Here is a 13,786-nt window from a genome sequence, read left to right as displayed (position 1 = left end):
GTCAATATCAAGTAAGATAAAGTTTATGCAAGCTTTTTATTAATACTAAAATAGTAGGCGAATGTTTATATTTACAGAAAATCCTCTTCTATCTCTTTTCTTCTACCAACTTCAGACATTTAAGATCATTATCTCATTCTTTGGCCCAGTTACCTTGGCTTGTTCCAGGGTCAGTTTCTTCCTTCTTAACCTTCTTTTGTCTCAGAATACCTCAGCTGGAAAAAAAGAACCAGGGACTGGGGAAATTAGGCTGATGCTTGTGTTTGGAGCTCTTGGCTTCATCCCCAGAGACCTAGCACTCATGAGGATGAAGCCCAGTGCTGTAAAGATCTTTCTCATTAAGGCTATCCAGTAAAAATTCCAGCTGTGTCTCTTCCATCAGCCCAGGAATCCAAAGGATCAGCCTTGTTAAATGCTCTTCCTGGTGTGGCAGCTCCTCTGAGTCCTTCTCCACTTAGTGGCCTGTAGTTAAAAGACTTCCATTTGGTTAACTCAACTCCATCATTTCTGCCTCTTCAGTCAACTTTCTCTCAGCTCCAGAGGAAGTACTCCTATTCTGCCTTTCTAATCATTCCTAGCTCTCCCTCCCTGAGCCAAAATTAACAAGCCATCTGGTAATTCTGGGTGGAAACTGCCACTTTGGTATACAGACACCCGACCTCTCTCCAGAATAAATTACTCTGGATTTGAAACTGTGGCTCAACCTGGCTAAAGTGAAAGGGGGTAGTGTGGCAGGGACAGCTAGAAAATGCTACAAAAGGCTCCTGAAAGAAGATGGATTTGACCTTGACCATGCCAAGGGGAGGCTGGGGGCCCAGCAGGAATATTTGCCCAGTAGGTCCCTGCAGATGTTAGTTCTCAAAGTCGGCTTCTAAAGCTGGCAGCACTTTTTGAGGTTCCATTTTGGGTAGCCATGAGGTTTCTTCCTGGACAGGCTCTGTCCTCTGCTGGGATGGCTCTGGCACCTTCCCAGAAAGGCTGCTTTTTGGACCTGCTTTGAAAGATTAGAGGTAGGGGCACAGCTGAAAAGACTGAGTTCTTATCCCTCCAAGAGGTTCCAGCCTTGGTGTTTCAGTAGAAAAGCTCTCAGTGTCTCTGGAGTCACCCTCATTGTCACTCACACTCCCCTCCTTCCTCTCCTTCCCCTCTTCATATTGGAAGCCATTCGGTAGACATTTGCGGCATCTGCAGGGAATTTCCTGACCCAAATGCCTGCCTTCTGTGCCCTCCCTCCACATCCCAGAGGAGGCCTCTGCCTGCCTGCACCCATCCTCACAGCTGGTGTGTAACCCAGGGGCTCAGGGCAGATGTGGCCCAGCTGGGAGAGGAGCAATGCAACAGAGAGGTGCCCCCAAAAGAGAAAACCTGTGCACCAGCCTCCCTCCCCTTCCTCTCCTTCTTCCTTCCTCCTCCCCTTGCTGTGCACATGCACACAGCTTGGCATCCCAGCTCCTTGGTGCACAGAGGCTTCTAGAAAGTTGCAGTCCGGGGCCTCCTGATAAGGCCTGTGAGAAGGAGAGGGCTGGACATGCCCTTCCTCCTCTTCTTTGGGTTGTTGAACAATTACTGAGTAATAGATTACACATAGCTGCCCCTTTCCAACCCAGTGCACAAAATTGTGTAGCCCACTCAAAACTGGAATCCTGGTGGTGTTTCAAACTAGAGATGCATTTACTTTCTGCATGCTTTCTTTGTAGCCTTCATATCAGAAATGTGACAAGGCCAAGTGGCAAGGTTGGTTGAGGACAATTCAGAAAATGCAGAATGACAGCAGGTGCACTGTAGGCTGCATCCTGTGCTCTGAAGCACATGGCTGGTGCTGCTTCGAGCCTCCAACACCTTCCAGACCCATTGTGCCCAGGCTCCAAGGTCAAGTTTTGTGATCAACAGGTGTTGCATCAGAGCCTTAGGACAGTGGTCCTCAGACCTGCTGCTCCCTGCCCACCCACCTTGGCTCCCCAGGAACTCTCCCGAGAGGGTAGTTGGCCTCCTTCCTGACTTTGGTGGCAAAAAAAAAAAACGATGCTTGGCCTCTCCCTGCACCCTTTTCCCCACCTGCACCAAAGTGACGCTGAGCCCCGGTACCCCAATTGCCTGAGAAGGGCTTTATGTCCAGAGAGTGAATGAGTTCTTTTTTTTAACCACACTGGGGTGGGAGATCAGCAGCCTCTTGGCTGTCTGTTAAGTCAAAAAATTCAGATGCAGCTCCTGGAGGGAGACCAAGGCATCGGGTGTTTATGGTCTTTATGTCTCTCTTAAGCTACCCGTGAGAACAAAGATCAGCTGTCATTAGTGAGAGGTCTTTAAAGTGTTTTCTTTTCAGATTTCAAAACATGAAATGGAGTTTTATTTAGATACTATGTATTGGGAAAATATGCTTTCATGGAAATAGCTATAATTATTAACCGTTATTTTAATGTACTGTCCAAAGGAAAAGAAATTGACTCAGTGGCTTTCTCTTGGAGGTCAGCCATTGTGAGTTTCCCTCCCCCCCTCCCCCAGACAGACCACTGTTCAAATAAACCTACCACTTACCTGTACCGGCAAACCTGCAAGAAAGGCAGGTGTGCCACCTGCACTGTGTGATTCTGCCCAGGACATACACCTTCACTCATTGTCCCCTCTTGATAAGAGCTTCCTCTTCCTCCTTGAGAATGCTTTGGGGAACAGAGGCTGCTCCCTTCCTCTGGATGGCTGCTATCTATCATCGTAAAGATCCTTGATCAAATATTAACACACGGAGGTTAATAATAAGACTCTGTTCCCTCCCCACCTGGTGCCATCTGAGTGAGCTATGGTAATAGCCTCCTCCATCTTTGGGACATTCCCATGGACTGTCAGCTTTGTTCCCAAGGGCAGACTCTGGTACCAGGTCTTGACTGTGATCGTGGCTCCTGGGAGCAGCTAGCACCCGTTCCCCTTACCCCCTTGGATGGAACCCCCTGCATGGTGCTTGGCTGAAGAGGTGGTATTTTCAGAGCATCTGTAGCAAGTGTTCATTTCCCCCCTTAATTGTGTCACTGAAAGAATGACAGGGAGGCTTGGTAGCAGCCGAGTCTCTGGGAGCGTTTTGCCTCCGAACCCTTTGGCCTTCAGACTCTGGAAACTAGATCAGCCAGGGAATCTCATTTTACAGATGAGTGAGAGTGAAGTGGATCAGATAATCACACATGTGTTTACGTTCATGTAGACATATGTGCATAATGACAAGTTATGATAAATGCTATGAAGGTTTACAAGAACTGTAAGAGTTTATAGCATAACCTATAGCTTATAATTCACCCAGGGCTGAATAGGGGCTTGTTTGAGTGAACATGAAGGGAATGGTGGGGGGAGATAAGAGGGGCAGGCAGGATCCACATCACAGGGCCCCCTATAGGCCTTGGCTGTCTTCAGGGTCCCTGGAGGGAAGCAGCAAGAAACTCAAAAGGAGTGGCTGAGGAACTGAATGAGATGATTATTTGCAAAGAAAGGGCATGGTTTTAGGATCAAAGGGTGGGAGCCATCAGCAGGGAGAACTGCAGGCTCCCAGAACAGGAGCTGTGGCCTTCAGCAGAGCACCAGAGGGGTGGAGCTGCTCCCAGCCCATCAGACTGCTTTTCACGGGGAATTGACATGGTCATGTTAGGGTTTTTAAAGGTCATTGTGACCTCAATGGGGAGAACAGCTTGTGGGGAGGAGATGCAGCAGTCCAGGAAGGAGAGGTGGCAGGGTGAGCCAGCGTGGGGCCATGTGGGAGAGACGTGGTCCATCCCAGCAACAGCATTCTTCTGTCTTGCGGCTGTCATGGGCTTTCCCTAGTCCAGTGACCTTGGCCAAGTCACTATTCTGCTCCTTAGGGCCTCCGTTTTCTCACCTGGGAACCAAGGGGCAGGAACCAGAGGATGCTCAAACCTTTCTGGCTCTGGCAGCCTGGGAAGAAGGCACCTGTGGAGCTTGGCTTCCTGGTTTGGGGAAAGGGAATTGATCCTTTTAAGCAAATCAGTGGATTCTCCAGAAATTCTCTGTTCATTCAAGGCTAGGCAGAGGCTGAGCCCTGGGGCACCTTGTCTTCTGTGCCCCTCATGCTCAGCAAGTGCAGTGTCTCCATGCAGCCCTCCCCGCGTGCAGGGTGACAGTGCTTGATGTTGGCACAGCTGCTTAGCGTTCCAGATGCTTTTCATCTCGATGATCTCATTGACCCTTAAAGCACTCGGAAGAGGCAGGGTGCAACTCTCACCATGCCCCTTTACGGACAGGGAGGTCACACAGCAGGAAGTGGCAGATCAGGACTGCCACATCATCACAGTGCATTTGTGCTGCAGCACCTGAGCCCTCTTGAATGTCCTTCAGACCTGCATTCTCCTCTCCTTGGTGCCACACTTGAGACGCTCCTTCCCATTTTTTTTCTGCCACCACCAGCTTCTGAGCCTCTTTGATCAAAACCCTAAACTCATTTTTACTTCTTAGAGCCTCTGACTACTATCACCTGCCAAGGCCAGCTGACCCTTGTTCTGTGTTATTCAGATCAGCTCTTATCACTTCATTTCCATAGTTCATTTGCCAATGGGGCCATGTCACCTCAAGCAGAAACTTCTGCAGCCACCTCAGAGCCAGTTTCCTGGCTCCAGCCTCCCTTCTCCCCAATCCCATTTACACAGGGCAGTTAGAATCATGCTCCAACAATTTTTTAGTGAGATGTTGTTTTATTTAAGAATCTCGAGTTGGGTTTTCCGACGGCGTCTCACCGAGTGGTGGGCACGGGTGAAAAATGGCTTGTGCAGCGGCGCGGTCTCCGGCCGACCAGGACAGGTTTATTTGTATATATCCTGCTTATTTAAATAACAAGAAGACCATCGCGGAGGGCCGGCGTATCCCCATAAGTAAGGCTGCTGAAAATCCGACAGCCACAGAGATTCAAGATGTGTGCTCAGCAGTTGGACTTAATGTCCTTCTTGAGAAAAATAAAATGTACTCCAGAGAATGGAATCGTGATGCTCAGTACAGGGGCAGAGTCCGGGTCCAACTTAAACAGGAAGATGGCAGCCTCTGTCTCGTACAGTTCCCATCACGTAAGTCAGTAATGTTGTATGCAGCGGAAATGATTCCTAAACTAAAAACAAGGACACAAAAAACAGGAGGTGGTGACCCAAGTCTTCAGCAAGGAGAGGGAAGTAAAAAAGGGAAAGGAAAGAAGAAGACGTGACCTGGTATGAGAAGCAAGTATGTGGTACTACTGTAAGAGATATGAATGGAGGTTTCTAATTTGTATCTGAGAGACACAGGAGCGTTTTGTTTGTGTCATGTAACTGACTGAACATTTGTGCCTCTCAACTCCAGCATCAGAAGTTTGCATCCAGTTCTTACACAGTATAAAAGAAAAACTTTTTTTGCCTTTCAATGCAGTTTTTGTGGAAGAGAGAAGCTTATTTTTAAATGCATTATGAACTCGACCATACGTTACTTGAAATCCTGTATCTGTCCTCTATGTAAAAACATGTTCAGATAAATTAGTTTAATAAGATTTGAAAACCATTTTGTTCCCCTTTTAACTTAATGAAATAAAATTTGAAACTGAAAAAAAAAAAAAAAAAAAAAAAGAATCTCCAGGCTCTTCTTTACCTGGAGTATAAAGTTCAGCTTCTTTCCTCTGCTTCTCACCCTCACCCCCCAAACGTGTACACAAGTACACACATGCATATACACATTTGTCAGCTTCCACCTGAGGGCTTTAAACAAGATCCTCTTCCTTCCCTCCCATTCTCAAACCATTATCATCCTCAAACCTCAGATCAAAACTAGCCTTCCTCAAAACCAATTTTTTATTTAAATTGGTCTGTGACAACTTGGTTTCTTTTCCTATAATATATAAAAACTCTTAAAAAATAGGTAAGGGAGTTGGGAGGGAGAGAAGGGGGATAAGTAAGGGAAGGGTTTAGTCAAAGAACATGTATAAATGACTCATGGATACGGACAACTGGGAGGGATATGATTGCGGGAGAGGGGGTGGGCTAGGTGGGGGAGAGCAATGGGGGAAAAATGGGATAACTGTAATTGAAAAACCAAAAAAAAATTTCTATAATTATAAAAAAATAAAAAATAGGTAATACTTCTATATATTTAAATGTCTGTATTACTCAAGAACATTTATTTAGTGTAGAAAAGATAAGAAAAGCAGATAAAACAGAAAGCTAGGCATTGTCCAGGTCTCATGTAGATATTTTAATGCCTGTAGATATGATTATATGTATGTGTGTAAATATTAAAATATTACCTATATTAAAATCTTAGAATCTTCTTCACTGAGCAATATACTATGAGTATCTTTTCATGTCAGTAAACATGCAAGTTATCATTTTCGTGGCTGTATAGTCTTCCTTGGTATTAATGTACTCCAGTCTCACTAACCAGCATCTTAGTGTTAAACTGATCACTTTTGAAGTCAGTCTTTTGTGCTTTATATCTGCATTTGCAGATTGTAGTAAGCATCCTAAAGTTCTCTGTTAGAATCAACCCTAGCTAGATTTTAAATCCTTATAGACAGGGGAACTATGTTCTAACTGTTCACAGTATCAGCATGATAAAAGTTGATAGGCTGAAAGAAAAATTCCTCTTCAAAGTAGACAGGAAGAGTAGAATTTGTGCCACTGTCATTTATGGTGTGCCCCCGAGTTTGCCCCCATGCTAGGTGTTATCATGGGTAGGCATCTGTGTCATCAAAGTTTGTCACCAACTCACGGGAGTTAAAGTGTCACTCAGGCAGGTTTGCTAAGGTCTCGGCTTCGTGCCATGAGAAGGAGAGAAATCCCAAGTTGTAAACCTGCAAAGGGTTCAACATTCAATTATTGTTTTCAGGCCCAGGCTAGTGGTCCAGGGCCTCCCATGGTCCCTTTCTCCCATTTGTCTTTCTGACTGCCTAGCTTTACCTACACCTTAAGTCTCTGTGCTGGTAAAAATGCTGAGTTGCTCAAGAAAGATCACTTTTAACTTTTCATCAGTCATTTATTCATCAGGGTTTATGAGCTTTATATCCTATTTTTATTCTGCTCTTATAAGAGTAGTATTTGTTCATTGTAGAAATTTTAGAAAATATAAATAAGCAAAAATAAATTTTTTTTAATGTCACCCACAGTCTTACCACCCACCTATAGCAACACCCAACTCAGCTTTTTTCTGTGGCTATACTTTCTTGCTATTAGATCTACAGCTTTATTAATATCCTTATAAATATGCCAAAATTAAAAAATAATTTCCTGTTATTAAATACTTAGGTTGCTATTTTCTTTTTTCTTTAAATAATTTATTTGTTTGTTTGTTTGTTTATTTGTAGAGAGAGGGGAAAGGAGAAAGAGAGGGAGAAAAACATCACTGTGTGGTTGCCTCTCACTCGCGCCCCCAACTGGGGACCTGACATGCAACCTAGTCATGTGCCCTGACTGGGAATCAAACCAGCAACACTTGGCTCGCAGGACAACGCTATTTTCTATTTTTGAGAGCAGACTTTTAACAGAGAGGCATGAAGCAGTCAAGAAATATTATTGGAAGCCATGACAAGAAGAAATAGATGGGCCTAGAACTGGGTGATTAAGGTTCCAAGATAAGGTATTTCAACTTTACCATTTGACTTAAAAACAGCCAATGGGAGTAGCAGGAAGACAAAGGGGGAAAAACTGGACAACTATAATAGCTTAATCAGAAAATAAAATTAAAAACAAAAATCAACCCCACTGGAAACTTTCAGTAACACTCATCCCAAGGGGTATCAGAGTGGGTGGGGCCAGAGGCCGAGAGAAAGCCTGGAGAAGGTGTAACTCAAGAGAGGAAAAGAACCTTGACTCTCTGGGAAGTCTGTGCTTTCAAACCCCTATTCGGGGATAGTCAGAGGGCAAGACCTGAGAAAGAGCCACAGGGTGGCCAGGAGTCTCACTGCCCTCAGGACCCAGAGACCACACTCCAGGGCTCTTTCCAAAACCAGTACAGGGTGGCTGGGGCAGGGGGTGGGGGGTGGGTTGGACGGGCGCGGGAGGGGCAGTGTAGGCAGCTATGTTTCTCATTTCTGTCTGGTGCGAAGTCCAGAGAGGCGGGGCACACAAAGGAACTGGGCTATTTTGAGAGAGGGAGAGAAAAACTGTTTAATATTTTCTTTAGACTAATAAAAATGTATTTCTGTATTGAATAAGTAATATATACACCCAATGGGTAAAACTCAAGATATAAAAGGGCCAATAATGGCCCTTGGTCCCTCAGACACCCAGTTCTTTTCCCCATGTATCTTTCCAGGAATATTTTATGCATATATTAGCAAATGGTCTGTTTTGCTTACTATGCATTGTTCTATACTGTGTTTTTTCCCACCCAACATATCTTGAGGACTTTTTGTTTTATTTTAATCCTCACCTGAGAACATGCTTCTATTGATTTTTAGGTAGAAAGTAACGAAGGGAGGGAGGGAGGAAGAGAGAAAGAGACATCTTTTTGAGAGGGAAACATCGATTGGTTGCCTCCCATACACGCCCCAGCCAGGGATTGACCCACAACCCAGAGTTGTGCCCTGACCAGGAATTGGATGGGCAATCCTTCAGTGCACAAATGACATTCCAACCAACTGAACCATGTGGCCAAGGCTTCAGATTGTATTATATTGATACATAAATAGCATACTCATTCTTTCTATAGCTAGATAATATTCCATTGTATGGACATATAATTTTAACCAGTCCCTTATTCGTGGATATTTAGGTTTCCAATCTTTTGCTATTTCAAAAAGTGCAATGAATAATCTTGTTATGTAAGTTATTTCCCAAATGTATAAGTTTATCTGCAGGATAAATTCCTGGAAGTAGAATTACTGAGTTCAAAAAATGTGCATGTGCAATTGTGATCAGTCTTGCTAAATGGCCTTTTATGCTCTCTCCAGCAACATATGAATACTTTTTCCCCCCACATCCTGGCCAAACTGGTATTTTGTCAGATCTTTTTACCTTTGTCCATTTGATAAGTGAAACATAGTATCTTGGTGTACTTTCATTTTACTTTTTTGACTTTTAGTATGAAAATTTTCAACTATACAAGAAAGTATACCCTGGCTGGTTTGGCTCAGTGGATTGAGCGTCGGCCTGCGAGCTAAGTGTCGCTGGTTTGATCTTCCAGTCAGGGCACATCAGAGAAGGAAAACTCTGACTCCAGAAAACCTCCTCTGCCTTGCGGCATACCTCTTCAGGGGAAAGGCTAAGGGAGTAAACCCCGACAGAAAATCCGGAGCCGGAGTCCCTAAGGCAGTTTGACGTTGTAGTCAACACCGGCAACTCCTGCGGCGCACCTGAAGCCAAGCTGTATTGACTCCGTCTTTCCCTTGGACCCTTCAGCTGCGAAGAGAGGGGGAGTCTGCTGCATGGGCAACAGCAGACCCTCCATATCACCCTGCCCAGGCTCTGTAGCTTCAGCTCCACTGGAGAGGACACTCCAGCATCATCGCAAGATGTCGATTCAACACGGGAGGAGACAGATACCGTGTCACTCCCGAGTCGGACTGCACAGCCATTCTCGGCGGTGCAGATAGACTCTTAAGAAGCTACACCATCGTCTCTCGAGACGGACGGCTGCCGACGACGACGACAAGAAAGTAGAAATAAAAGTATAATGAATCATCACCTAGATATAACAACTAAAATTATTTTGCCATATTTGTTTGTCTATTTGGGGGGTGTTAAAGTATTATTAAAGTAAATTGAAAATCATCATGTCATTTAACCCCTAATACTTCAGTATGTTTTTCTGAAAAACAACATTTCCTAACTAACCATAATACCATTATTATATCTAATAAAATTAACAATAATTCCCTAATATAATCTAATACCCACCTAATATTCAAATTTTCCCAGTTATTTCAAAATGTCTTTTATGATTACTTTGTTCAAACTCATTAAGGACCATGTATTAGATTTTGTGTGTGTGTGTATACTTTTAATTTGTACTGCTATTATGAATAGTTTGGACAACTTCCTACACATTTAAGAGACTTTTCTGTTTTTTTTTTTCTGTTCATTCTTCACATTCCAATGTACATTTTTCTATTGGACTATTGATCTTTTTCCTTATTAATTTGTAGATGTTCTTTACATACTAGGTAATTAGTTTTTTGTGATATCTTTCCTTCTTTGTTTGATTTGTTTGCTAGCTTTCCTCAGTTGTTTGAATTTGCTTATGGTATTTTATCCCACACAAAAATCTTTTTAATATAGTCGAACTTTAAGTCTTTTATGGCCTTTGGATTTTGTGTTCATATTCCCTACATGAACATTATAAAGAAGACATTGAGTTTGGTATTTTTATGGTTTAATTTTTTACATTTAAATTTTTTATCCAAATGAAATATATCCAGGAGTATAAGGTATAAATTTAAATTAACTTATCCTGGATGACCATCTAGTTTTGCCAAACCCCTTTGCCCAGTGATCCATCTTTCCCCTTCATATATGAAATGCCACCTTTATCAGATATTAAATGCCTATATGTGCTTGGGAGTATTTTTTTTCCATTCATGTGTCTGTCTATTTATATGCTAATACCACACAGCTTTATTATTGTAACTTTATGCTGTAATTTAATATTTGGTAGAAAAAAACACTTGGAAAGGTCAGTCACTCTTTATTACCTCTTTTTTTTTTCATAGCTACTTTAATTTGTTTTTCCAATGAATTTTCTAATAATTTCTCTAGTTCATCTAAATTTAAATTATGTAATTTAAATATATTTAAAATATGAAATATATTATTAATTTAGGGTAAACTGATATCTTGATGATATTGAGTTTTCCTCTTTAAGAACTTAGTGTGCCTTTCTTTTTCTTTCTTTTTTTTTTGGTGTGCCTTTCTATTCAAATCTTTTGTGTGCCTCAGAATCCTTTTAAGGTTTGTTTGTTTGGTTTTTTTTTTAAGATTTTATTTATTTATTTTTAGAGAGAGGAGAAGGGAGAGAAAAAGAGAGGGAGAGAAACATCAATGTGCGGTTGCCTCTCGCACACCTCTAACTGGGTACCTAGCCCACAACCTAACCTAGGTATGAGCCATGACTGAGAATCGAACCAGTGATCCTTTGGTTCTCAGGCCAGTGGTCAATCCATTGAGCCACACTAGCCAGGACTCAAGTTTTTTAATACGGATTTTGCACACTTCTTTTTAAATTTAAGCTAAAAAAACTTTGTCTTTTTATTATCATTGGTAGTCCTACAAATTAATATTTCAGGAAATAACCCTACCATGCATTCAGTGGTTCCTTTTGCTTCTAGAATGAAATCTAAATTAATTAGCCTTTCATTCAAGGCTTTCCACACCTGGTTTAAAACCTGTTTTCCACATGTTTTCTTTTTACCTGTAGCTATCACAAGTCCCCTCAAATAAGCTCTGTCCTTTTTGCCTCTCTGTGTGGGTGCATTCCATCTCTGTTCACTTCCTGCTCTGCCTGTCCAGAGTGGTTTTCTTCATGAGCTCCCCCTGCCCTTGACTACTCCAATTAGAAATGACCTCCCTCCTCTTTGACCTTGACCATTTATTGTATGTGCCAGTTATCTGGTAATTAATCCAATATTACTTGGTGACAGCTTTTGTATTATTAAAATGACTTGCCCTTTACCTCTTACATGGTTGCAAAATTAACTATTTGTGGGTTTGTGTCTTGTTTCCTCAAATGACCTGCTTTGTGCCCCCGCAGCATTTAGGATGGGTCTGCACAGCTGAAGAGTAATAGCAGTGATGCTAACAGTGATAGTTAACATTTACGGCAAACTTTCTGTGGGCCAGGTACTGTTTTAAGCACGTTGCGTGTATGAACTCACATATTAGTGGATAAGTATTTGAGAGTTTTCGTATTGTGGGTTTATCTGGCCTCAAATAAACCTTTGAAGGAAGGCATAGAGGAAATATCACCCAGTCATAATACCCAGACAGTAATTCTAGCTAGCTGGTCAGAAAGGAAGGCAAGTTTTCTAGGGAAAGCCCTAACATATAGGGACGAATGAGGATGGCCACAGCCTGGGAAACGAAGGGAGAGAAACAGACGGGAATGGAGAGGCCCCGGGTTTGATGGCAGCAGAGGCACAAGTGCCTCTGTGTCAGGCTGTGCTGGAGGACTTGGCCCCTTTCCTGTACTGGCAGGCTTAGGGCTCTGAAAATAAAGTCTGACTGCTGACAGGGCCTTGCTGGGGCCTCCTTTCCACAGCAGGTCCCTGCAGAGTGGCCCAAGTGCCCTGGGGCACCAGGCCCAATGCACGGCCACCTCCCAGGCCCGTCTGAACCACCAGGGTTCCCAGCCCAGCTGGCTCCAAGCCGCCTGCCTCTCCTGCACTCAGAAGGCTCCTGATGAGCACCCAGGCCATTCTGGGAGTGAATGTGCTGAGTGTGCTGATGTGGATCTGCCAGAGCCAACGAGCTAATGGAAATTAATCCCTACCCCTGGGCCTTTTCTCTGCTATGATCATAATTAGCCTCCCAGAATCTTTCTCATGTCTCTACACTGCAGAGCGTTTCAGGGTGCTGGGGATTCTGGGCAGTTTCACTCCAACCCTCAAGGAAAGGCAGCCTGGATGCCAGACACCCACCTGAGCTCTAAAGCTGCACCTCCAATATTTTGAGGTCCGGAAGGCATCATTCATGTGTTGAAAACTGGCAAGATCCACACAGATTTATATGCCAGCCCAGCAGCCTAGAATTAAATTTCATGTACCCAGCTAGGCATACTTTGCTACACTTTGCTAGGCACAAATAAGTGGATCTCAGCACCCATGTAATGAAATTTTTGGATTCTTAAAAACAGGAGAAGGAGAGAGAAGGAAGAGCTTTAAGTGTTTTGAGACACTACCCTGTAAAGGGGATAAAATTTTCAACCCCTTGGTCAAAGCTCCACAACTGATTGGAAAGGCCAGCCTCTTAAAGAGCAGATCTGGTTTCTGGGGACTGTGCCGTGGGGCTGCGGCTGACTGTTGACTCCAAACATGCCCCAGAATAGATGCAACTGCGTTCTATCCAGTATGTCATCAAAACATGAGCTGTGTTTTACTGAAACAGTCCTTGAAATCAGGAAAAATGTTCCATTTCCTGCCAGGAAAAGAGTAAGGGGGCTTTCTCCCCTGAGACATTGCCCAGCAGCCTGCAATGAATGAAATGTCGTTTCAATTTTATATTTAAGATTTGTATAGTCAGAAGTAGTATTTTCCTTTTCTTGTAAGTCTTATTCTGATGCTTGCTATTGAATTCTTTGTATATGAATCCAGTGCTCCTCATAGTTATGACAGAGTATGTCTGCCTCAAGGACAGGTGCTGTCCTCCTGCCCTTGAATTGCCCACCTCCACTCAGGGCCTGGCACCAAATGGTTGTACAGTAAATATCTGAACGAACACATGACTAAAGGGTCTGAGCTCCTAACACTAAAATAGCCTTGCAATAGGAAGGAATTTGATGTTGTGAGCCTCAGGAACTGCCAGTTATACCCTTGAGGCGGTGCTGGCTGGACTCCTCTTTTTGTTGTTGTTAAGTCAGATTTTTAATAATTTAAGAAGCCAACCCTTCCATGGTTTGGGCTTAGTTGAGCAGACATTTAGCCTGCTCCTGAGGCGCTGACATTCCCTCCTGGCTGGGCCACTCCGAGTCTTCCCTCACTGTGACTGACCCTTGGGAATCCTCCATGGCTGCAGGCCCAGCCACACTGTCAGGTCAGCTCCGGCCTGGACCCGTCACCCAAGGTGCCCAGAAGCTGGTTACCACAAACAGTTCACTAAAGCAAACAGAAGAAGAGTCCACTCCTCATCCT

At 43.6% G+C, this 13,786-nt stretch overlaps 1 protein-coding gene and 1 pseudogene across 2 annotated transcripts in view; both read left to right on the top strand.

Moving 5' to 3' along the window:
* SPTB (spectrin beta, erythrocytic) overlaps window positions 1–13,786 on the top strand; it is a 116,983-nt gene that overhangs the window by 55,653 nt on the left and 47,544 nt on the right. The gene's annotated exons all lie outside the window — the stretch shown is intronic.
* On the top strand, window positions 4,705–5,549 carry LOC150016919 (signal recognition particle 19 kDa protein pseudogene; annotated as a pseudogene).

Source organism: Furipterus horrens, unplaced genomic scaffold (genome assembly GCF_987537825.1).
Source record: "Furipterus horrens unplaced genomic scaffold, mFurHor1.1.pri manual_scaffold_3, whole genome shotgun sequence".
In the NCBI taxonomy this organism is placed as follows: Eukaryota; Metazoa; Chordata; class Mammalia; order Chiroptera; family Furipteridae; genus Furipterus; species Furipterus horrens.
The sequence above is the reverse complement of the archived record's forward strand: the minus strand, read 5'-3'. Positions and strand labels throughout refer to the sequence as shown.